We start from the raw sequence: 25,462 nt of genomic DNA, 5'->3' as shown, positions 1-25,462 counted from the left end.
CCCATTTGTGTTGTGGCAAATGACAGAAGTCCCTTCTTTCTCATGACTGATACACACACATATAACACATATTCTTTATCCAGTTATCCTTGACAAACCCTTAGCTGTTTCCTTGTCTTGGCTATTGTGAATAATACTGCAAAAAACACAAGCATGCACATACTTCTTTGAAAACTTGTTGCATTTCCTTTGGCTGCATATCCAGAAGTAGAATGTCTGGATTATATGGTAGTTCTATTTTTAATTTTTAAGGGATTCCCATACTGTTTTACATGGTGGCTATACCAATTTACATCCCTACCAGCAGCGTATGAGGTTTCCCTTTATTCCATGCCCTTGCCTACATATTATTTCTTGTCTGTTTGACAGGTGTGAGGTGATGTTTCTTTGTGGTTTTGATTTGCATTTCACTTATGATTAGTCATGCTGAGCACCTTCTCATGTATCATTTGACCATTTGCATATATTCTGTAGAAAAATATCTATCCATTTTTAAGTCAGATTCTCTTTTTGCTATTGAATTGTATGAGTTCTTTATATATTTTGGTCATTAACCCCTTATTAGATATTTGATTTGTAAGTATTTTCTCCCATTTCAGTGGTTATTTTTAATTTTGTTAATGATTCCCTTTGCTGTGGAGAAGCCTTTTAATTTGATGTAGACTCACTTGCTTATTTTTGTTTTTGTTAAGTTCAAAAAATCATTGCCAAGACCAATTTCAAGGAGCTTATTATCCCCTATATTTTCTTCTAGGAGTTTTATGGTTTTACATGTCACCTTCAAGTCTTCGATCTATTAGTATTTTGATTTGATTTGATTTTTGTGTATGGTGTAAGATAGGGGTCCAGTTATTTTTATTTATTTTTTGCATGTGGATATCCAGTTTATCCACTATTGTTTACAGAAGAGACTATTCTTTCCCCTTCTTATATTTTCTGCTCCCTTGTTGACTGTATATTTGATATTTGGGGGCTCTTGATTCTGTTCTATTTGCCTATGTATCTGTTTATGCCAGTACTGTACTGATTTGATTACTATAGCTTTGTAATATAGTTTGAAATCAAGAACTCTGATGCCATCAGCTTCCTTTTTTTTTACTCAAAATTTCTTTGGCTATTCAGGGACTTCTGTAGTTCCATATAAATTATATATTTTTTCAGTTTCTGCAAAAATTCTATTGGAATTTTGACAGGAGTTGCATTGACTTACAGATGGCTTTGGGTGGTATGGGCATTTTGACAGTATTAATTCTACCAATTCATAAACAGGAGATAGCTGTTCACGTTTTGTGTGTTTGTCCTTCAGTTTCTTTAACCAGAGTCTTACTGTTTTCAGTATACATGTCTTTCGCCTCCTTGGTTAGACTGATTTCTAAGTATTTTGTTGTTTTTGCTGCTGCTGTGAATGAGATTGTTTACTTTTTAAGATATTTCATTGTAGTTAGAAGATGAATAAGTTCTGGGTATTTAATGCACATTATCATTATTATAATTAGCAACATATACTTGAAAGTTATTAGGAGAATAGACCTTAAGTGTTCTAATTGTGAAGGGGAAATGTGACATGATGTAAGCAGTAGCTAACATGATGGTGGTAATCATTTTGCAATACAGAAATGAATCAAAACAACCCTTGTACAGCTTAAACATACACAATGTGGTTTATCAGTTATATTGCATAAAGCTGGGGAAAAATAGATCAGTTTGGTTACTTTGTGGAGAAGATTGATTAGAGGGAAGAAAGAAGGGAAACAGAGCAGTTAAGAGGTTATTCTTATGTTCCAGATGGGAAATGAGACTTGGATTGAGTTATAAACATGGAACTGATGTGAAATAGTTGGATTATGATTAGTTTTTGGAGGTAGTGCTGGCAGGACTTGCTCATGGTTTGGAAGTAGAAAATAAAGCAAATGGCAGAATCCAGGGTGACTGTTAAGTTTGGGAATTAAACAACTGGGTGAATGATATTGGCATTTATTGAGATGGGAAGAACTTTCTGGAGAGGGATGGGTTGGGTAAGCAAGTGTTCTATTTGGTGACATAAATTTCAGATGCCTATTATATATCCAAATTGCAACAGATAGTTGTATAGTTTATTTGTGTCTCTTGGAATCCAAAATTTTTTAATCACTGCTTCATAAAAATAATCTATTAATTAAATTAGAACATGGCAAACAGAAATTAGATAAAATTTCTCACAGCTAGATAAAATTTAAGTCCTTAGATTAGCATTCAGAGCAACTCTTTGCCTACTTACTTAGCCTCATCAATATCTCTTCCTCTTTCACAATCTAAGCTGTAATCATATCAAGCTATTTGTGGTTCCCCAGACACATTATGATGACATATGCTCCCATGACTTTGCTTGTGCTCCAAATTGCAATTCCTTTTTCACCTCTTTCCATGTGGCTAATTCCTAACTCATCCTTAAAGACTCTATTTTGGTGCACATCATCCTTGAAAACATCCCTAACCTTCCTAGTTGATGGACTTCAGGTTGGCACCCAAGGCCTCCTTCCGCTCTAACATTTGTTATTCAGTACCATAATCATTCAAATGTTTGTCTTCTGGACTAACTTTTTTAATCCAAAAAGTTGTCTTGATTTGTGTATCCCTAACAGTGAGAATCAGCTTCCCAGGTGGCTCAATGGCAAAGAATCCACCTGCCAAGCAGGAGATGCCTGTTAAGAGACGTGGGCTTGAGCAGTGAGAATGGCTGTACTAGTAGATGATCAGACTGATTTGTTGAATGGATAAACATTTCTTTTCAAATATTAGCCTTTGTAAACTTGTAAAGTAGAAAAATTTACACAGTTCATTTCCTTAGACATTCTTTCTAAGTAGACAGGACCTGGGAGGGACTGAGGAGGAGATGACCTCTTACAGAGAATGATTGAAAGGTGTCCAGAATGTCTCCTTTTACAGCCTTCAGTGATTTCATTTCTTGAGGTTTATGCATGTCCCTGTTACTTAGGTTCTCTTAAAAATGTGAATCTTGGGGACAGAGAGTAACCCACTGAGTCATGGCGTGAAAGGTAAGATCTTATAGGAAAAGGAGCACTGAGCCAGGAGCCTTGAGTTCTGGGCTACAGGTAGTCTCAGTTCTCTTTCTGCTGCTGCTGCTAAGTCGCTTCAGTTGTGTCTGACTCTGTGCCACCCCATAGACGGCAGCCCACCAGGCTCCCCCATCCCTGGGATTCTCCAGGCAAGAACACTGGAGTGGGTTGCCATTTCCTTCTCCAGTGCATGGAAGTGAAAAGTGAAAGGGAAGTCGCTCAGTCATGTCCAACTCTTCGAGACCCCACAGACTGCAGCCTACCAGGCTCCTCCGTCCATGGAATTTTCCAGGCAAGAGTGTTGGACAGTTCTCTTTCTAATCCAAGGCAAAAAAGTCAGTCCTGAGGGTTTGGCTGTGATGGTGAATGGCAAATATGGGAAGTTCTGTACTACTTCTGCAGATTTAACAATGAAATTCATTGGTCAGAAAGTCAACGCACATGACTCGGTGATAGAATTTATGAAATACTCTTGAAAGTCTAGAAGGTGATAGTAAAAGGGCATGAAAAGTAGGATGGGAAGAAACAATGACTCTTTAGAGGGGAGTAAAATGGTACAAGTGATTTCAGTGGAGCATTATCTTTGAAGAAAAACAGTACCAGCCAGCCATAGAATAAAGGCCAGTGTGCTTTGAGAATGACATTCCTGGTGTTGAGAATTTCCCATGCTCCATGCTCCTTTGTTTTCAAGCGAAACCTCACCAAATGCGGGGTAGTGATGACAATCCCCATTCTTAATTGATAGCCTTGACATGGATTATGTTCTAAGTGTCCTAATTGTCTCGGGGAGAATTTGTTCAAGTTATTCAAATTTGCATGTCTAAACTGATATCCAGATGCTAAAAGCTTACAGACAGCCCCTTCCTTGTACAATTTTGAGACAGAGTTGACTATTAGCAACATTGTATAATGGGACCATTAAGAATCTTGGCACCAATCTGTCATTCATTTTCAGTGTCACGGGAGAGAGATTTACTTGAACTCTGCAGAGCTGCCTAAGCCTTGTATCTTTAGGAAGGAGGCAGAAATGATTGTTGTATTGCTGAACACTGTAGTGGGTCTGTGGGGATCTCACAGACGAGATCTTAGCAGAGCCTTTCAGCCTGGATGCCCAAACCTGTGTTATAAGACTCTTCATGTCTTAGTACTAGTGGCTCTGGGTGGCTTTTATGTGTCAAAATAATTGGAGTCTTATTCCCAAGGGAATGAAGTGGAAGCAAATATAAGCCCTTTCTGAATGCCAAGGCTGAAAGGAGACCAAGAGGATTGCTTGTCTTGCCTGGTATCTAAAGTTTTATATTCCAGTTCTGGTGTCCTTTACAGCCTTTCCCTCTTATTGTCTTCCTACATGAATTCTCTGCATTAGCTGTGTTAAGCTACTCATGGTCCTTCAAATGTAAGTTTTCTATTTTCACCTCATTAGCTTTCCAAATGTAATTTTGCTTTCCCCAAATGCACTTCTCTTTCCTCTCCAATTCTTTAAAAGCACTCAATCATCCAAAGGCTGGCTCTCATTCCATCTTCTTCTTCTTTATTTTTAAAAATTAAAAAAAAAAATTGGCTGTGGCAGGCAGCATGCAGGATCTTAGTTCCCTGACCAGGAATTTAACCTGTGCCCCAGGAAGTCCCTCATTCCATCTTCTCTGTAAAGTTCTTCCTGTTCTTCCTGTTTCTTACAGTCACAGAGCCTCTCTTCTTGACCACCTAAACTCTTTCATTTAGATAGTATGTACCAATGTCTTACTCTGCTGGGCACTGGGCCGGGACCTGATGATGAAATTGAGCGAATCAGATGACCTTGCACTGCCCTTCAAGAACTCTCAATCTAATGGGGTGGAAAGATGTTAATTAGTTGTTCAGTTCAGTTCAGTCACTCAGTCGTGTCCAACTCTTTGAGACCCCATGAACCACAGCATGCCAGGCCTTCCTGTTCATCACCAACTCCTGGAGTTTACTCAAACTCATGTCCATTGAGTCAGTGATGCCATCCAAGCATCTCATTCTCTGTCGTCCCCTTCTCCTCCTGCCCTCAGTCTTTCCCAGCATCAGGGTCTTTTTGGATGCTCTTCGTGTCCGATGGCCAAAATATTGGAGTTTCAGCTTCAACATCAGTTCTTCCAATGAACACCCAGGACTGATTTCCTTTAGGATGGACTGGTTGGATCTCCTTGCAGTCCAAAGGACTTTCAAGAGTCTTCTCCAACACCACAGTTCAAAAGCATCAATCAGTTGTTATATTACAGCTAATATTTGTAGTATTGACTGTGTTCCAAGAACTTCACTTGATAGAATTTTGGTTAACCCTTACAACAGCTTTATTGAACCTTATACTTTATGAGATAGCTTCTGTTATTTTTCCCATTTCACAGATGGGAAAATTGAGGGTAAAGGGGTTAAATAACTTGCCCAGGGCCCTCCAAATGCTGGAGTGGTTTCTGAACTCAAGGAGTCTTAAACCACTTAAACACATTTCTCCAGGCCTCCAGGTATTATTTACAAGTTCCTTTTGCTATAATTCACCCATATTTTCCCCAGTAGTTTCAAAATTTCCCAGATTACTTGAATAATCATAAGCCTAAACTAAGTCTGAATTATCACTAGTTTTTAAATGCTTATGTTCAAATAAATATTTTTTTCTCAAATATCCCTCTTTCCCTTGAGCCCTGTTATTTGCTGTATATACATTTAATTTTATTACCATTTCTTGCTGGATGGATCCCTTTACTACTAGGTAAAGCTTCTCTCAACTCCTGGTAATATTCTTTGTTTTCAGGTTTGTCTAATATTGACATGGCCAACATGGATTTCTTTTAATTGGTATTTGCATGGTGTATCTTTTTCCTATCTTTAGTCTTTTAATCTGTATGTGTCTTCACACTTAAAATAGACTTCTTGCAGATGGCTGTTTTTAAATCTGTTGTTAGATTATTTACATTTAATTACTGACACAGTTTAGATTAAAATCTTCCATGTTTACATTTGTCTTCTATTTGCTCCATCAGTTCTTTGTTCCTTTTGCCCCCTTTTTTCTGCCTGTAATTAGATCAGATCAGATCAGATCAGATCAGTTGCTCAGTCCTGTCTGACTCTTTGTGACCCCATGAATCGCAGCACGCCAGGCCTCCCTGTCCATCACCAACTCCCAGAGTTCACTCAGACTCACATCCATTGAGTCAGTGATGCCATCCAGCCATCTCATCCTATTTTGTCCCCTTCTCCTCTTGCCCCCAATCCCTCCCAGCATCAGAGTCTTTTCTAATGAGTTAACTCTTCCCATGAGGTGGCCAAAGTACTGGAGTTTCAGCTTTAGCATCATTCCTTCCAAAGAAATCCCAGGGCTGATCTCCTTCAGAATGGACTGGTTGGATCTCCTTGCAGTCCAAGGGACTCTCAAGAGTCTTCTCCAACACCACAGTTCAAAAGCATCAATTCTTTGGCGCTCAGCCTTCTTCACAGTCCAACTCTCACATCCATACATGACCACAGGAAAAACCATAGCCTTGACTAGACGAACCTTTGTTGGCAAAGTAATGTCTCTGCTTTTGAATATGCTATCTAGGTTGGTCATAACTTTCCTTCCAAGGAGTAAGCATCTTTTAATTTCATGGCTGCAGTCACCATCTGCAGTGATTTTGGAGCCCAGAAAAATAAAGTCTGACACTGTTTCCACTGTTTCCCCATCTATTTCCCATGAAGTGATGGGACCAGATGCCATGATCTTTGTTTTCTGAATGTTGAGCTTTAAGCCAACTTTTTCACTCTCCACTTTCACTTTCATCAAGAGGCTTTTGAGTTCCTCTTCACTTTCTGCCATAAGGGTGGTATCATCTGAGGTGGTGCATATCTGAAGTTATTGATATTTCTCCCGGCAATCTTGATTCCAGCTTGTGTTTCTTCCAGTCCAGCGTTTCTCATGATGTACACTGCATATAAGTTAAATAAGCCAGGTGACAATATACAGGCTTGACGTACTCCTTTTCCTATTTGGAACCAGTCTGTTGTTCCATGTCCAGTTCTAACTGTTGCTTCCTGACCTGCATACAAATTTCTTAAGAGGTAGATCAGGTGGTCTGGTATTCCCATCTCGTGAAGAATTTTCCACAGTTGATTGTGATCCACACAGTCAAAGTCTTTGGCATAGTCAATAAAGCAGAAATAGATGTTTTTCTGGAACTCTCTTGCTGTTTCCATGATCCAGCGGATGTTGGCAATTTGATCTCTGGTTCCTCTGCCCTTTCTAAAACCAGCTTGAACATCAGGAAGTTCACGGTTCATGTATTGCTGAAGCCTGGCTTGGAGAATTTTGAGCATTACTTTACTAGCGTGTGAGATGAGTGCAATTGTGTGGTAGTTTGAGCATTCTTTGGTATTGCCTTTCTTTGGGATTGGAATGAAAACTGACCTTTTCCAGTCCTGTGGCCACTGCAGAGTTTTCCAAATTTGCTGGCATATTGAGTGCAGCACTTTCACAGCATCATCTTTCAGGATTTGGAATAGCTCCACTGGAATTCCATCACCTCCACTAGCTTTGTTCGTAGTGATGTTTTCTAAGGCCCACTTGACTTCACATTCCAGGGTGTCTGGCACTAGGTCAGTGATCACACCATCGTGATTATCTGGGACGTGAAGATCTTTTTTGTACAGGTCTTCTGTGTATTCTTGCCATCTCTTCTTAATATCTTCTTCTTCTGTTAGGTCCATACCATTTCTGTCCTTTATTGAGCCCATCTTTGCATGAAATGTTTCTTTGGTATCTCTGATTTTCTTGAAGAGATCTCTAGTCTTTCCCATTCTGTTGTTTTCCTCTATTTCTTTGCATTGATGGCTGAAGAAGGCTTTCTTATCCCTTCTTGCAATTCTTTGGAACTCTGCATTCAGATGTTTATATCTTTCCTTTTCTCCTTTGCTTTTCACTTCTCTTCTTTTCACAGCTATTTGTAAGCCCTCCCCAGACAGCCATTTTGCTTTTTTGCATTTCTTTTCCATGAGGATGGTCTTGATCCCTGTAATTAGATTGAATATTCTATTTTATCTCCATTTTCAGTAATTATTTATATCTGTGTTAAATTTTGTTTGTGGTTGCCTTCAGTTTATATCTTCAATTAACTATGGCCTCTATTCTAATAATATTAACTGCCTTATGTGTCGGGTAAGGGCATTATAACAGTATTCTCTCAGTTTTCCCTGCCCATTTTTGTGCTATTGTTTCCCTATATTTAATTCCACTCATGTTATAAACTCGGAAGACATTTGAATAATTTTTACTTTAGCTAATTGTCTTTTGTGTCATTAAAATTGGTGAAAAAGGATTTAAATTTACCCTCATTTATGTTTTTCAAGACCTTTTCATTTCTTTGTGTACATCCAAGTCTGTCAGGTATCATATTTATTCTGTTTGAAGAACTTCTTTTAACAGTTTTTTTGTGTGTTTGTTTGTTTGTCGTGCAAGTTTGCTGGAAACCAGTTCTATCAATTTCTGTTTGCCTGAGAAAGCAAACACTTTATATGTTACTTGGTATAGAATCCTAATTTAATAGTTTTTTCTTTCAGCACTATAGCCATTCATACCATTGTTTCTTGGCCTTGTGCAGATGGAAAATCTGCTATAGCCCTTGTCTTTATTTTATGAAGGTAATATGTTCTTCTCCTACACCCCCTGTGGTTGCTTTCAAGATTTTTCACTTTTGTCTTTGTTTTTAACATTTAAATATGATTTGTCTAGGGGTGTGTGATTTGTCCAGGAGTGAACTCCAGGAGTTGGTGATGGACAGGGAGGCCTGGTGTGCTGCGATTCATGGGGTCGCAAAGAGTCGGACACGACTGAGCGACTGAACTGAACTTGAGGGGTGTGTGTGTGTTACTTTCTATTAATACTTAAAACTTAATCTTACTTGGGAACCTCAGAATGTCTTAGTTATATGAATTGGTGTATGTCATTATTTCAGGAAATTTCCTGCTACTCTCTGTAAATTTTCTCTTGTGCTCTCTTGTCCTTCTGAGATTCTAATTATGCACTTGTTAGGTCATTTGATCTTGTCCAGCTGTCGGATGATTTTCGACAACCAGCTGTTGCTGATTTTCTTTTCCACTCTCTTCTCTTTGTATGTCAGATTGGGCAGTTTCTACTTAGCTATTCAAGATCCTTCCTTCCTTCCTTGACTGTGCTGAAATAATCAAAGGTATTCCTCATTTCTGTCAAAATGTTTATTTGTTTCTAATATTTCCATTATACTTCGAGAGTTTCCACCACTCTGCTGAAATTCCACATCTGCCTATCCACGTTGTCTTCCTTTTCCACTAGCAGATTTAAAACGTTAATCATATTTATTTTAAATTCTCTGTTTGTTAGTTTTAATATCGTGTTCGTTTTTAAATCTGGGTTTGTTGTTTATTTTGTCCCTTGACCATGAGTTGTTTCTTTTACTTAAATTTTTGTGTATCTCACATTGTCAGATTTTTTGCTTGAAAGCTGATCTATCTGTGACAGTAGAGACTGAGGTAAATAGCATTTCAGCCTGGAAATGGGAGCATGTCATCTTTTGCTGGGCTTTCCAAGTAAAGGGTTGTATGAATCGCATTAGGAGTGGGGCTGAGTGTATTATTATTGTGCTTCTGTCCAACTTCAGATTCCTGTATTGCTGCCTTGTACTTGGGCTGGCAACTGGTTTGTTGGAGACTTCCTTTTTCACCTTTAGCTTTAAGCTTTCCCTTTATATCTGAGCCTCAGAGAGGTCTCTCCTTGCAGTCTTGACCTTCTCCGGGAAGCAGACTGGAGTTGCTTTTGACTCAGGGCCTGATCGCCTGATGGGGGAGATGTTCCTCACTAGCATCAGACAGGCCCTGTGTCCCTCGTGTCTACAGTGGGGCTTTTTCAGTGACCCCGTCCTTTCGCCAGAACTAGAATACCTCTCCTTTCCTCCAGAGAAGGGAATTTTTCCATTTTTCCCTTCCCGTAATCCCCATGGGTCCTCGAATGGGACAACTGCAGGCTTACCTGCCCTTCCTCCAGCTACTTAGTTTTTGTTTCATGACGGAAAAAGATCTAGATGGGACTTTGTCTGTTGTTTTAGAGAGAAAGCCATTCCCAAATCTAGGCCTGCACTGCAGTGGAGGCTTTCTCTTGTCTTTCACTGTGACCTTATCTTCCTTATGATCATTAGTGAAGGTCTTGCCAGTGGGGTTGCAGCCGCCAGAGTTTCTATGAGCTCATACTAGCTCACATTCAGTCATAGCCATGTGTTAGAGTCTCCTAACCCATTTGTAAGGAAGTCTTGGTTTCTTTGTACGCACTGAGTCTGCTTGTGTCCTGTTTTTCTATGAAGATGCCTGTTTTTCCTTAGATTTCAGGGGTGACTTTAGCATTTGCTGGCTTCAATAAAAGTCAAGATTTTGTTGATTATCCATATTTTTCCTGTTAAAGTGACAGTGCTACACCTTTAAGTTTGCTCTATCCCAGGTGGAATGTAACCTCAGTTAATTAAAAGAAAAATAAAATTACATAGCTTTCAATGGAGGTTGCCAATTTAATGAGTTTGGTGGGATAAAGAGACATCTTAGAATTGGAGTAAAGGGTGAATTCAGTTGTAAAGTCTGTAAGGGGAAGGACAAGGAATAAAGCTGTGTGCTCTGAAGATGAGCCAGATAATAAGAAACCAAGCATCAGGAGGGCTGAAGAGGGAAGACAGGGTTGTACATCAATGTCTTGTGTGGGTTGGTCAGCGGTGATGAGCAGGGGGAGAAAAGGTCTGAAATATTTAAAAATGGCACATCCACGTGTTACAGTTCATTGACACCTGTAAAGGAAAAAGTATTATGTTCCAAATGTGAGAAGACTGAAAATGAGAGATCTAAGAGACTTTTGGAAGGAGAATAGGCATGGCTTTCCCTGTCTAGTTCAGGCTTTAGTACTAACAGTGTATGAGCATGAGGCAGAAAACAAGCCCAAACAAAGCAAAACAACCTTATTACTCAAAACAGACAAAGTGAAAGTATTTGTCGCTCAGTCATGTCTGACACTTTGTGACCCCATGGGCCCATCAGGCTCCTCTGTCCATGGAATTCTTCAGGCAAGAATTCTGGACTGGGTTGCCATATCCTCCTCGAGGGGATCTTCCTGACCCAGGGATCAAACCCAGGTCTCCTGCACTGCAGGCAGATTCTTAACCACTGAGCCACCAGAGAGCCAGTAAATCCAGCTGGTGGTGGCATACAGGAATGATGAGGCTTTTGAGCCACAAAGAGCTGGACCCACACACACTTTCGGTACCAAAACTACCTCTTATCATCATAACATACAGTTAATCAATAGAGATAATATATGTAAAACTACCTTCTCAAGCATGGAGTGAAATAAAACTGTGAAGTCTTAGGATTATAAATACTGCTTTGTTTAGGACTAAGTAAACCCAGTATACATTTCAGAATGAGCTGAAGATATGTCCACATATAGACGGACATGGATAATACCTTTTAAAAATTATTTATTTATTTGGCCGCACTGGGTTTTTGGTACGGCGTGCCGGGTCTTTAGTTGCAGCATGTGAACTCTTTGTTGCTCCACGTGGGATCTAATTCCCTGACCAGGGATTGAAGCTGGGCCCCGTGCATCGGAAGCATGGAGTCTTAGCCACTGGGCCACCAGGGAAGTCCCTCATAATACAGTCTTCATGAAAATCCTGACAATGCTCATTCTCTTTTTGGTAGTTTAAGCTGTTCATGATTGATGGGTTGATGTCCTACCTTCTCCTTGTAGCTTTGCCCAACTCCTTTGACCAGTAGGGATGGTCTCTGATGTCTCAGATTTCTTCTTGAGTCTAAATTCCTCCACATTGCACTAAATCGTTGACAGTGTGGCAGGACAAGATTTTGCAAGCTGTGTCTTCTTCTCTTTGCTTCTTAATGGCATTTCTTCTCCTTGTCCAGAGAGACAGATATTACTCACCCATTGCCTTAGGGAAAGTCTTGACAGCGTAGAAACTCAGAACTGAAGTGTCAGATTCCTTGGGATTTAAAGTTTATCCCAGAAAATGTTTGAGCAATACCTGTCTAGTTATTAGTCCCTGTAGGAGAGCTCAGTCTGACTCTGAAGATGACTGGCCTCTCCTTGGGTGAACCAGTTTTCACTTGATTGAGTTCGTTTACACCAGCTATGCTAATCGCCCATGAGATCCTCCTCACTTTTGACCAGTGATGACGGCAGGACCAGGGATCACCCGGCAGGAAGCTCACAGCAGGAAGCACACACTGGTTGGCCTCAAGGCTGCTCAGCTTACTTTCTAAATCTCCCCATGTGGACAACCACTCTTCCACAATTGACCGGAGTCCTGAAAAGACCCAGGAAAGCAGAGTTGGGTGGTAGACAGTGATGTCATGAGAACCCAGAGTCTCTGTGGGCACTAAAGTTTATAATAGGTATTCACAAGGTGCATACTGAAGGCAGTACCATAGCACTGAAAAGCACACAACATCCCATGGAAGATTAAGTCAGAAAATGGACATGTTTCAGTTGTGTATTCCTATGTGCAAATCACCCCAGTCTTAGTGGCTTAAAACAAAACCATTTCTCTGCTTATGATTTTGTGACTTAGTGGTTTGAATTGGGATCAGGTAATGATTTTCTCTGGTGGTCTTGCTGCAAGGAGGAAGCCAATTCTGACTCCATGTTAGAACTGTTTCCTTGACTTGCTTTCTGTTGCTTTTGTTATTATAATCATACAGAATAGTTGCCCCAGAGAATCCTGCCCCTCTGCCTGACTGTTAAACTAAAGTGCCTCTAATTCGAATCCTGTCTACCTGTGGGTGGCAGGAAGGAAGAAATTAACACATCCCCTGCCTGAGACTTGCCATTCTAGGGTATGTTTGCAAGATTAATGACCTATTTACTTTGATTCCTCACCTCCCCCCATCTCTTATCTAGAAAAGAACCTGGCACCCAGACCCCAAGAAGATGGTTGTTTTGAGGTGCTATCCTGCCATCTTCTCAGTCTGCCGGCTCCCTGATTACAGTCTCTTCCTTGCCTCAACACCTCGTCTCTCGGATTCGTTGGCCTATCGTGTGGTGAGCAGAGCGAGCTTGGGCTCGGTAACAGCCTTGCGCTGGTGTCTCAAGTGGTTGCCGTCTGCTGTCATCTGGGGCTGGATTGTCCAAGATGACCTCATTTTTATTGCTGGTGGGTGTTGCCTGGATCAATCGATCGCACTCTGTCTCAGACCCTCTACCTGGTCTCTTAACTGCGTAGAAACTAGCCCTGGCCTCCTACATGGTGCTTTCAGGGTTGCAAACCGACCAGGGTGACTTGCAAAAGCTGCAAGACCTCATGTGACTGAGGTTCAGGAATCACAGAAAGTCACTGCTTCCACATGCTACTGGGCGAAACAGTGCATGAGCAGACTAGATTCAAGAAGAGAGGGAGGTAAGCACTGCTTCTTAATGGGGAATGTGGCAAGGTCATACTGCAAAGGTAACTGCTCATGGATGTGGGAACAGTTGCAACCGCCTTTGCAGACAAACCATTGTATATATACCTAAGCACTTAGCATAGTGCTTACATTTGGCTTCGTAGGCAGTGAGTCAGTGGGAATGATGGTGGTGGTGATTGATCATTGGTCAGTGATGACTGATAAGAGGGATGGTGATGATTTTCACACATGAATTACTATTGGTAGCTTCAGCACTGAGGATTCTGTCTTTGTCTGGCAGTATCAAAAATCACTGTCCATAAGACAGGAGGGCTCACTCACTCTTTATCATGCTCCTTTGTTTTCTTGTTATTGAAACAAAATGGTCTGAAAGTTCGCTGAACAAACAATCAGCAGTATGACTTAGGATCTCAGATTCATTGAGAGAAGATCAAAAGGGTAAGAAACATCAATAACTTACATCCTCTTTCTTAAGTTCTGAGGTAGTAGTACAGTCCTGACAACTTCAATTTCAAGGCTTGAATTAATTCATGTATAAGGTTATTGGATTAATCGTTCCTGTACCTGGTTCATTCATGTATCAAGTATTGGATTCATTCATATACCAGGTATTGGCTCAAGAATATTTTTCTAGAATATGCTTTAAAAATATTGAGGATAGGGCTTCCCTGGTGGCTCAATAGTAAAGAATCCACTTGCCAATGCAGGAGACACAGGTTTGATCCCTGGTCTGGGATGATCCCGTATGCCTTGGTGCAACTAAGCCCATGCACCACAACTGCTGAGCCTGTGCTCTGGAGCTGAGGAGCCACAACTACTGAGCCCCTGAGCTGCAGCTGCTGATGCCCAGGTGCCCTAGAGACTGAGCTCCACAGCAAGAGCAGCCACCACCTGCGGCAACTAAAGAAAATCTCGTGCACAAATGAAGACCCAGCAGAGCCACAATAAATAAATAGTTTTTAAAAAATACAGCAGATAAGCCAATATTCTAATGAATACATGCCAGCCTTTTATGAAGGCGATCATCTGTGAAATGTACCATTTTTAAACACAGAATATTCATTTTGTTTTGATGGCAAGAAATGAAAATGTAGGAAGTGACACAAATATGTGAGTTGCTTTGCTGTTGTAACTATGATTGGAATTCTCTGAGTGAAGAACAAAACAGAACAAAAAAAACAAACCTTGCTTTCAAGTGATGAGATCAAAACTGTCAGGAGCCAGTGATCAATGCAAGGCGCTGAATTCAACATAACCCAAAGCTTCTCAGACCTGGAGTGCCCGAAGGCTCAGGTAGACAGTGAAAGGTCTATGTTGGTAGCCCATCCCTTATTTGTCACTATGACAGGCACCAAATGGGTTGTAGGTCACAAATTTTGTGTCTTATTAATTAAAAAAAAATTTTGCTTTCAGGAAAGACATTTTCTTAGCACAGATGACTAAGTGATCATTTTCTGAGGAGGAGGAGGGGCTAGTCTTGTTTAAAATTAGTGAAATTTTTTTTGCCAATGGCAGAACATATATCACAATAGCGCTGTGTAAAAATAGAATGTTGCTCAGGGTGGAAACAGGCTCATTTGTCATCTGAATTCCTTAGGGAATCATTTCTTTTTCTGTATGTCAAAAAGTAAACCTTTTATAAAACAGGTCCTGAAATTCCAAGGTGGAGGGCATTTGCTTCTCAATAGTCACACCCTGTTCTATACAAACTTTATGCAGATTCTGTATGCTGGTCATCTTGGGCTGATGAGAGGACTAATTTTAAGGCAACTATATCAGCTGACATTTAATTGATGGGTCTTCTGTCTGCACATCAGACTGACTGTTCTAAGCCCACTGGCTTTAGTGGAGCCAGTTTGACAAGGTCTGTATCTGCAACAGTCAATGAGCAGTACAGAGTTAAGGGGAAAATCTAAATTACTATCCTCCTTGAATTATTGCGTCACCTGCTTTCTTACTGAGATTACCAATAGCAATAAATTTAACAAGTCTGTTGCAATTAAACTGATTGGTTATATGTGTTGTTTTAAAATTAGAAGTCATCGATTCCTGATTCCCTACTTTCTAACCACAGAGGATCACACTCAATATTATTGCTGTTAGCTGAGGCTGTTTTCTAGTGTTTTCAGAGAAAAGATATTAAGAAACCGTAAGGACCATCCAGATTAACACTATCATTGGCAAATGAGAATTGTATTTTATGTGAGTTATATCTCAATAAAGCTGTTACCAAACAAACAAAAGCTAGAGAAGTTTAGTGCCTCTATCTCAATTCATGCTTAGGCACCAGAGTTTTACTCATGATTAATTTTTGTACCATCTGTGCTGTGTTAAGTCACTTTAGTCGTGTCCGACTCTTTGCGACCCTATGTACTGTAGCCTGCCAGGCTTCTCTGTCCATGGGATTTTCCAGGCAAGAATACTGGAGTGGGTTGCCATTTTCTCCTCCAGGGGATCTTCCCAACCCAGGGATTGAACCAGCATCTCTTAGTTCTGCATTGGCAGGTGGGTTCTCTACCACTAGTGCCAGTGCAAATGTTAACATATTGAAGAATGAGTGATAACTTGATATTCTCAGGAAAATGATTTTGACCTCATGGAACACCTAGAGAGGCCTTGGGGTCCTCCAGGCATCTACAGACCACATGATTTAAGACAGGTGTTATATAGAGCAACTCTCACACTGTGCAACACACTTCCCCTGGGGAGAGCTTTGAAAGCAAGGTTTCTCTTGGATTTTATTCAAGGGTTTGAATCTCTCAGTGAGCCAAATGCCACTGTCAGGGGAGTGTGTGATTTCCTTGGTTCTGTCTCATTGCAATAAAAATTTGAAGCAATGGATGGACCAGTGTTACAGCTCCGTGTTACAGCTCAGTTTTATTATGAAAAACAAAGGCTAGTACACACTCGAGTGAGGGTGGGCAGACCCAAAAGATGAAGAGAAGAGAGGCCTCAATCCTTCTAGGCTTCCTCCTCTTATACATTTGTCTCCTTCCCCGTGAGCCTGCCCTGTGTAAATTGGGCTAGCCAGGAGGGCTGTTTCACTTGAGGTTCTCACTCCACTCAGACTTTCCTTTATTCTATTTTTGCAGGCTTTTACCTTCTTTGCCTTTTAGCCACCGCTATTTTGGACTCCTTTTTCCTATTCTAACTACCTACCACCATCTTTATTTTTTTTATCAGATAAAAATTTAATAAAAATATGAACTGAATGAAAGGGGAAAAGTGATGCCTAACACCATCTTTATAAGTCGTTTTCCCTATAGTATAGTTGGGTGACATGGGTCCCAAGAGAGGAAGACAGATCTCTTGTGTATTTTATTTTCAGTGTGGAATCGTGCTAGTGACAATAGATATTCGTTGTGAATGAATCCGTGACCCCTAACAAATTACTCTTTGGTTGCGTTTCTGATTGCTTTGTTACAGGTAGTAAACACTGCCAGACAGAAGACTTCTGATGCTTTTTAATTAAGTGACAGAATCCTAAAAAGGTCAGAACTGTAACTTACAAAAGCACTTTTCACTGGTTTTCCCAGAGGAATGAAAGATCAAAATGTGAGTGATTCCCTGAGCAGAAATGCCATCCAAACACAGGACTCAAAAACGCATTGCTTCAAAGTGGGACAGCTTTGACAAAGAGCTGGAAAAAGATTTCTCCTGAGTCTTGGACCACCTTCTTCCATCTTCTTTCTTTCATTCAAGCTTGAGAAATTAAATTATTTTCATGAATGTGAGAAATCTGATCCTTGTATCAACAAATAGAAGAAACCATCATGCTGCCCACTAGTTTAATAAAACAATTTGGCTCATGCCATATGGAATTTACTTGCTTTTGTCAGTAATTTCCCCCAGGATAGTTATAACTCTCTGACCATCCATTGCATGTAATTTTTTCTGGGAGGTAGAATCAAAGACAGGTAGATGCAATTGCTTGATCTTGAGATTTTGAGCATTTGCCAAAGTACGCAGTTTTGTTGGAACACGTGTTGCCTTTATCAGGCAGCTTCCCTATGTAAATACAGCCTGTCACATTCATTTATTCTTTGAATCCTTATACATCACTTGACCACGGGTGTCCAGGACTAAATACGTAAAAAGAAGAGGAAGTGGTAAACCAAATGAAAACATTCAGGAATTTAATGCCCACAGAAAATGAATTTCGATATTTTAAAGTCTCCTTTGCCACACTAGCAGCAATATCTGCAACTAGAAAGAACATAAAAGCAGAAGACATGCACAATATGAATTTCCAAAGGTTATTTTTTGTCTGCCTTTTATTCAAAGTTATATGAAAGTGAAAGTCGCTCAGTTGTGTCCGACTCTTTGCGACCCCACAGACTATACAGTCCATGGAATTCTCCAGGCCAGAATACTGGAATGGGTAGCATTTCCCTTCTCCAGGGGCTCTTCCCAACCCAGGGATCGAACCCAGGTCTCCTGCATTGCAGGTGGATTCTTTACCAGCTGAGCCACAAGGGAAGCCTAAGAATCCTTGAGTGGGTAGCCTATCCCCTCTCCAGAAGGGAACCTCCCAACCCAGAAATAGAACTAGGGTCTCCTGTATTGCAAGCAGATTCTTTACCAGCTGAGCTACCAGGGAAGTTATATATGTACCAATAAATAGCCATGTAGTTCTCTAAGGCTTGATCTAAAGAAAAGTTCCTTTGGCTCCACAACTTCCCATTTCCCCAAGTAATTATTTCAGTACTTTCAGTGTGTTTTATACGTACCTCTGTGTGTGTGAATAACATGCATGCACTATTACTTTTCGATTTACTGGTTTCAAGCATTTCTGTTTACTTCCTACTATGGAAGGTGAGCATTAAGCTTTGTTTATTCACTCTCTAGCCCCACACATTTATTACTTGTCCCTGGACACTAGACTCCCAGCATATTTATAAAAAGATTTTAATAAATATTCTGAATAATATTCAGTGTTTATGTAGGTAAATATGGTATATGGCCGAGCATGTAGTTTATTGTGAGCTATTTTTTCTTTTCTGTATGACATCCTGCTGTTTCCCAGAGTTAGTAATTGTTTGCTTACCCAATTCTATACAAAATGAGCACTAATTTAGTTTTCTGTCCATATGTTAAGACACCTTAGATATTCTATCAGTTTCATTTTATTGGGGAAAAAAATCCAAGGCTTTCAGATGAGCGGTTGTTTGAATTACTTGATTTCTAGGTGTGCTGTACAATTGCCATCCTGATATGAGGTCAGACATATGAGGGAAGTCAGCCTGGAGGTCCAGCTTCAGTCAAGTCTCTTGGTAACTACAGCTGCATGAGTGACCCCAAGGAATGCATTTAGAAGAATCACCCAGCTGAGCCCAGCCAAAATTGCAGAATCATTAGCAAATAAATTATTTAAGATACAAAGTTTTAAAGTACTCTGGATGATGAATGGAAAAATCCAATAGGAAAAAAATGTACCACATAGTGAGAATCACCAAAATAATATAAAAAGGGGAATGAAGTATTTGAATTTTACAAAAAGAGGAAAAGGATAAAATAGCCCTCTAGCAAAGATGCTCCTCAAATGCCTCACAGAGAAGATACGGAGAAGTGCATTAAGGCAACAATGTTGGAATAGAGAATTTTGAGGGAGTAATTGCAAGGTATCATCTATAGGAATTTATGGTCGATTAGATACAGAGGAAGAAATACTAGGTGGTACCCAAGTTTCTGACTTGTGCAAATAAATGAAGACATTCCCTGGGATGGAGCAGTGAGACCCATTAGCCTGTTTTGGAAACATTAGAATCTCAGGTACATTTTTTACTAATAAAAAATGCATATTAGAGTATATCTGATACTTCGGGCACAAACTATTAACTACCGTTGACTAGTTTTGAGTGTGGAAATGTGGAAAAGCCTACTCAAAATGAGGTATAACATCCAATGGGAGGACTTGTTCCTTTTACAGACAGGGATCAGTGCTGCCCCTGGAGAAAGTGGAGAAAACAAGGATGGTGGGTGCAGAGAGAGCCCTGCTCTCCAGGAGGTGGCTTAAAAGGGAAGTTCTCTGGGTCCTTCATCATTGCTTTGCGCATTGATGGTGGAAAGACTTTGTCAGTTTGAATCTAGTTTTCCTTGACTGGGGAAGAAAGTTGTGTAACGAAGACAAATCCAAGTTTTTATTATAATCAAAAACATTTTCATCCTCTACGTAATTCACTTTAGCCATCCATGTTTCATTTGATCTGCCTCAGAATCATCAAAAGCATTTGCATGAAAATCTGCCATTTACAAGATTCTTCTGTAACTTTCTCCCCCCACCCCCCCCCCTTTTTTTTTCCAGCCAGAAAGCTGGTAGCACAGTGTCCCTCTCTGGCACCAGGATCTCTTTCCTGCAGTTTGGTGGGGCACCTGGGATGAAGGATGCATCTCCTGGCTCCCGGGGTGGGGGGGGGTGGGGGGGCGGAGCGAGGCGGAATGTTGCTTTTACAGCCATCCTGTGCCAGGTACAGCAGGTCCAAGTGCGCCTCCACAGAGGTGCTAAACATCTAAGTTTTCTCCTAAATCTTGTTGTCACTGAGGATAGAGAGGCAACCTTCTATTTATTTATTTATGGCTGTGCTGGATGTTCGGTGCTGCGCGGGCCTTCTCTGATTGCAGTGAGCTGGGGCTTCTCTCTAGCGGTGGTGTGCAGCCTTCTCTTGGCAGTGACTTCCGTTGCAGAGCACAGGCTTTTGGATGTGTGTGGGCTTCCGTAGTTGCGGCTCCTGGACGGTAGACCACAGCAGTTGTGGCTCACGGGCTCAGTTGCTCCTTGGCATGTGGGCTCTTCCCAAACCAGGGATCGAAGCCATGTCCCCTGCCTTGGCAGGTGTGTTCTTAAGCATTGTACCACTTGGGAAATCCCAGAGAGGCAACTTTTAAGAGGAAATATTTCTGTGTTTTGGAACCTTGGGTCACACCATGAGGAAATGTGAAATTAATCAAAACAAAACCAAAAACCTCCTCGTCACTTTAGGACTTCAAACAGTGTTAACACTGGGTTTGGGTACATGGAGAAAATGTTCAGATAACGATGGGCACTGAGCTCTTTCAACACCAGATGGACTGTTGTCTAACTTTGATTCTGCACTGACACCTCAGCCCACCCAGAAACAGCAGTATGCCCTGTGAGAAGAGAAAACACAAAGCTTAGAAAATATTTCCAAAGCACTGGGAACTCTTTCTTGTCGTCAGTGTGAAAGAACTGCATATTTTGTTGTGCTATTTCCCCCACTTTTAATTGGCAGTGTTATAATGATGTTACTTTTAAAATCAGCATGTCCTAATGACCTGATGGTTTGCCAAAATTATTGGAGGAAAATTGAATGCATCTGCATGGTCGGATGTAAGACAATAAAATGAATAAATAGGAAGTCATAAAAGGAATAGAAATTGGTTAAAAAAACTTGGCCATTCCAAAGATGTACGCAGATTGATTTTTCTATTGGCAGGATCACCTGTTTGCATTTTTCATCTTAAGAGATCCTCCCCACCCCCACCAACTCTCAGTCTGACTATGTTACCATGTGTTGCTGACACAGAGATAATTATGTTTGTAACATCTTTTGGTCTTTCTGGATACCAAGTTATTTTCCCTGTATACATGTAATTTTGATATTATCCTGGGCCAAATTCACCAAGAAAAAGGGTAGAGAGGTTTCTCCTTCCTTTAGCGGTAGCCAACAAATATAATTTCTGTTTACTCCCAGATGAAAATAGCTAAGATAAAGAATAGCTTTAGTGATGAATTGTTGAATCTCAATATTCATAATAACTGGCCCACAGTTCACACAGAGACTAGCGCTGTTTATTATTTGTGAAGTCTCAATTTTCTGCAAATATTGACATTTTGTTATTTAAAATGACTATTCATCCTTGTTTTGAAGCTACAGCTTTTATTCAAACTAATTACCTTCCTTTGCAGCTTTATGTTGAGGATAAGTTCAGAATTCTGGGAACTGCTTTTATGACCTAAATAGTTAAGGTTCGGTTGTAAGTGGAGAGAATTTTATTTATCTGAATCTGAATTTTAATGAATAAGAATGCCATTTATTTGTGAACTCATGCATAGTAAGAAATATCTTAGCATTATCCCTTTGACTAATGTTGCTCATCACTTGTAAAGATACTGCATGTAGAATATGCATGTAACCAAAAAGTGAAGAGGAGCTAAAGAGCCTCTTGATGAAAGTGACAGAGGAGAGTGAAAAGATTGGCTTAAAGCTCAACATTCAGAAAATGAAGATCATGGCATCTGGTCCCATCACTTCATGGGAAGTAGATGGGGAAACAGTGGAAGCAATGTCAGACTTTATTTTTTTGGGCTCCAAAATCACTACAGATGGTGACTGCAGCCATGAAATTAAAAGACGTTTACTCCTTGGAAGGAAAGTTATGACCAACCTAGATAGCATATTCAAAAGCAGAGACATTACTTTGCCAACAAAGGTCCGTCTAGTCAAGGCTATGGTTTTTCCAGTGGTCATGCATGGATGTGAGAGTTGGACTGTGAAGAAGGCTGAGCGCCGAAGAATTGATGCTTTTGAACTGTGGTTGGAGAAGACTCTTGAGAGTCCCTTGGACTGCAAGGAGATCCAACCAGTCCATTCTGAAGGAAATCAGCCCTGGGTGTTCTTTGGAAGGAATGATGCTAAAGCTGAAACTTCAGTACTTTGGCCACCACATGCAAAGAGTTGGCTAATTGGAAAAGACTCTGATGCTGGGAGGGATTGGGGGCAGGAGGAGAAGGGGATGACAGAGGATGAGATGGCTGGATGGTATCACTGACTCGATGGACATGAGTTTGAGTAAACTCTGGCAGTTGGTGATGGACAGGGAGGCCTGGTGTGCTGCGATTCATGGGGTCACAAAAAGTCAGACACGACTGAGTGACTGAACTGACTGATAGTGCATTTTAGCTTAATTAGAATGTTCTCAAGAATCATTCCTTCTAGATGATTTTAAATGTGCTGTTAGGATCTTTTGGTACTGGCTTCTAGGTTTTCAGATCATGGGTTGGGTCTGAAGAATAATCCTTTCATAATCCTGAAAGCCAGTGAAAAAAGTTGATGAGAATTTTAAACTATTTGGGGGAAGAAAATAAAGCTATAGAAGGAAAGAGATGCAAGAGGGAATTGAGTTATGTTCTATCTCCTTAGTTAGGGTGTCAGTGATGGGACCACGGGTCATGAGTACGTGACATGAGTTCCGCAAGCTGTGGGTTTTTTTGTGGTCACAGTTTTCTGCAGGCAGAAAGTGAAGATACAGGATCCACCAGGGGTGGCGGGTGGACATACCTGAGAGATGTAGCTATTCCCTTAGTTCTGAGATTTCCTGGCTGTGTTTGCCTTGTGTGTGAGGGTTCATCTAGGTAAGACTACCTCTGCCTTAGTAGCTTGGTGATAGGTTTCCAATTTCTGATACATTTTGTTGAGTGTAAAAGTTAATGTAAAAAGTAATCCCCGAAAAGTATTCCCTGAACAGGAAAAATTGTGGCCTTAAACTACCTGAAGGAGGAAATGGCAACTTACTCCTTTATTCTTGCCTGGAGAATTCCATGGACAGAGGAGCCTGGTGGCTAAGGTCCATGGGGTCACACAGAGTTGGACATGACTGAGTGACTAACGCTTGAAACTACTTATATTCCAACTGAAGGAAGGACAGAGCATCGAGGATGGCAAGGGGAGCGTGTGGGCTTTTAGACTGAGCTTAGTTACACAGGTATTTCCAGGGTTTCTTTGTACTTTGCTCACTTGATGTTTGATATAATAATTTTATGCTAATTAGATTATTCGTAAGGGTACTTGCCTGATGTTAAGTGATGTGTAAGATTTGAAGACAAAGACTCCATCGCTGCCTGAGGGAAATCCTTGAGTGTTGTTGAGGGTGACGATGGTCACTTTTGTCCTGGAGAAGAAATGATTTCTGGATTCTCCCTATTTCCTATGCTTTCCCCCGCTCCTTCCTTCAGCTTTTTTTTGAGGCTGGTCCTTGTGTGATGTTCTGCCTTCCGGGTTCTCTTGGCTTTCTCTCGAGGGAGTCAGCTGTATCATCCCAGCAACCTGGGCAGCTGAAGCCAGGCTCCTGGTGGCTGCTTTCCCCTTCCTATGTTTGCTTCTGTATGTACTACTTGCTACAAATTTGCCCACGGAGTTTATGTTTCCAGTTTCTGATGCTTGTTTTCAAGTAACTTCTTTGTAGTTCTTGGAAATAAAAGTGAAATCTGGTATATGCGAAGAATGGGATCTGTCTCATCCTGATCACTTCTTGCTGTTTTTTGTTCCATCAAAAACTACGGGATGAGCAATATATAGTGAATAATATTTATGACTCTGATTTGACTTTGAGACTGTTTATCATTATCTTTTACTGAATCTAAGTCCTAAATGAAACCTCCATTTTCCATATATCCTGTATGTATTGGGTTGGCTGAAAAGGAAAAACCCAAATGAACTTTTTGTCCAGTCCAATATACATACCATATAGATCTCTCTCTCACTCATTCACACATACACACTTATGTATTTCAAATTGCATACAAATGTGATTATGCTTTTATTCTAGATTATAATGGACTATAATATTAGTGATTATACACATTGTGGAACTCTTTAAATTACTGATTTACTTACATCATCTTAATTTAATTTAATTTGGATATTCTTGAAAGTGCCCCCTTACAGTTCTCTTTTGTGACTATTTAGATAATCCATGGCACCCCACTCCAGTACTTTGCCTGGAAAATCCCATGGATGGAGGAGCCTGGTAGGCTGCAGTCCATGGGGGTCCCTATGAGTTGGACACAACTGAGCGACTTCACTTTCACTTTTCACTTTCATGCATTGGAGAAGGAAATGGCAACCCACCCCAGTGTTCTTGCCTGGAGAATCCCATGGACGGGGGAGCCTGGTGGCTGCCGTCTATGGGGTCACACGGAGTTGGACATGACTGAAGTGACTTAGCAGCAGCAGCAGATAATCCAGTAGTTGGTGTATTGTTCATTATTTTGCTATTGACTCTTATGTCAATCCTCCTTTCCTACATGAGTTATTGGGGGGAAAACTTTAAAGTTTAACCTTTGAGTCTCCTTTCCTGCTACATTTCTATAGTTTTGATGAAATTAAATTCACCTATACACACAGCCTGCCATTCATTTCAAAAAATACTTTCTTAGGCATTATTTTTTCATGATTTTGAGCTCATTCCTCACACTGACGTATCTCAACAAAAACAGATTCAAATAAGAAGCTTGGTGAAAGGGCTTCCTAGACGGCTCAGTGGTCAATAATCCACCTGCCAATGCAGGAGACGCAGGTGTGATCCCTGGGTCAGGAAGACCCCCTGGCAAAGGAAATGGCAACCATTCCAGCACTCTTGCCTGGAAAAACCCATGGACAGATGAGCCTGGCCAGCAACATGGAGTTGGGGAGAGTCCATGGGGTTGCAGAGAGTCAGATACAACTTAGCAGCTAAAACAACAACAAAGAAAGGATAAACCAAACCATAAAAGGACAGGCAAAGCTAGACATTTAATATAGCCAGTACAGTCAGGTAGAGTCTGGGAAAATGGAGGGGCCTAAGGATTGGTTTACATTCAGGTTAGTTTTGGAAGGAAAAATTTCTGGGTCCGGAAAGTAGATACAGTAAGTCCCCTGCATACAAACCTTCAAGCTGCGAGCTTTCAAAGACAGGAGCATGTGTTCCCATGTCTAGTCGTGTAAGTTAGTTCATGTGTCTGGCATGCCCTGTCACATGCTTGCATGTTTTATAAGTGGTTGTGTTTTGATTACTTTACACTACTGTATAGAGTACTGTGGTATGTATCTTTGTTTCAAGCTCAGGATGTCCAGAGGATGTATAAAAGCAGTGGTGACATAGCTGGTTCTGCTCAGATGTAGCAGCAGTGATGCAGCTGCCATCTCCTGTCATGGACAGTCCTTCAGCTCTGTCGTCTCCCACCACCTCGGTCTCTTCCAGTTGGTAAC

The 25,462-nt window shown here is 40.7% G+C and overlaps 1 long non-coding RNA gene across 3 annotated transcripts in view; it reads left to right on the top strand.

The window, feature by feature from the left end:
* Positions 1-25,462, top strand: part of LOC132343791 (uncharacterized) — a 324,973-nt gene that overhangs the window by 72,527 nt on the left and 226,984 nt on the right. The window lies entirely within an intron of this gene.

Source organism: Bos taurus, chromosome 24 (assembly GCF_002263795.3).
Source record: "Bos taurus isolate L1 Dominette 01449 registration number 42190680 breed Hereford chromosome 24, ARS-UCD2.0, whole genome shotgun sequence".
NCBI lineage: Eukaryota > Metazoa > Chordata > Mammalia > Artiodactyla > Bovidae > Bos > Bos taurus.
Note: the sequence above shows the minus strand (reverse complement) of the source record. Positions and strands in the feature narration are given on the sequence as shown.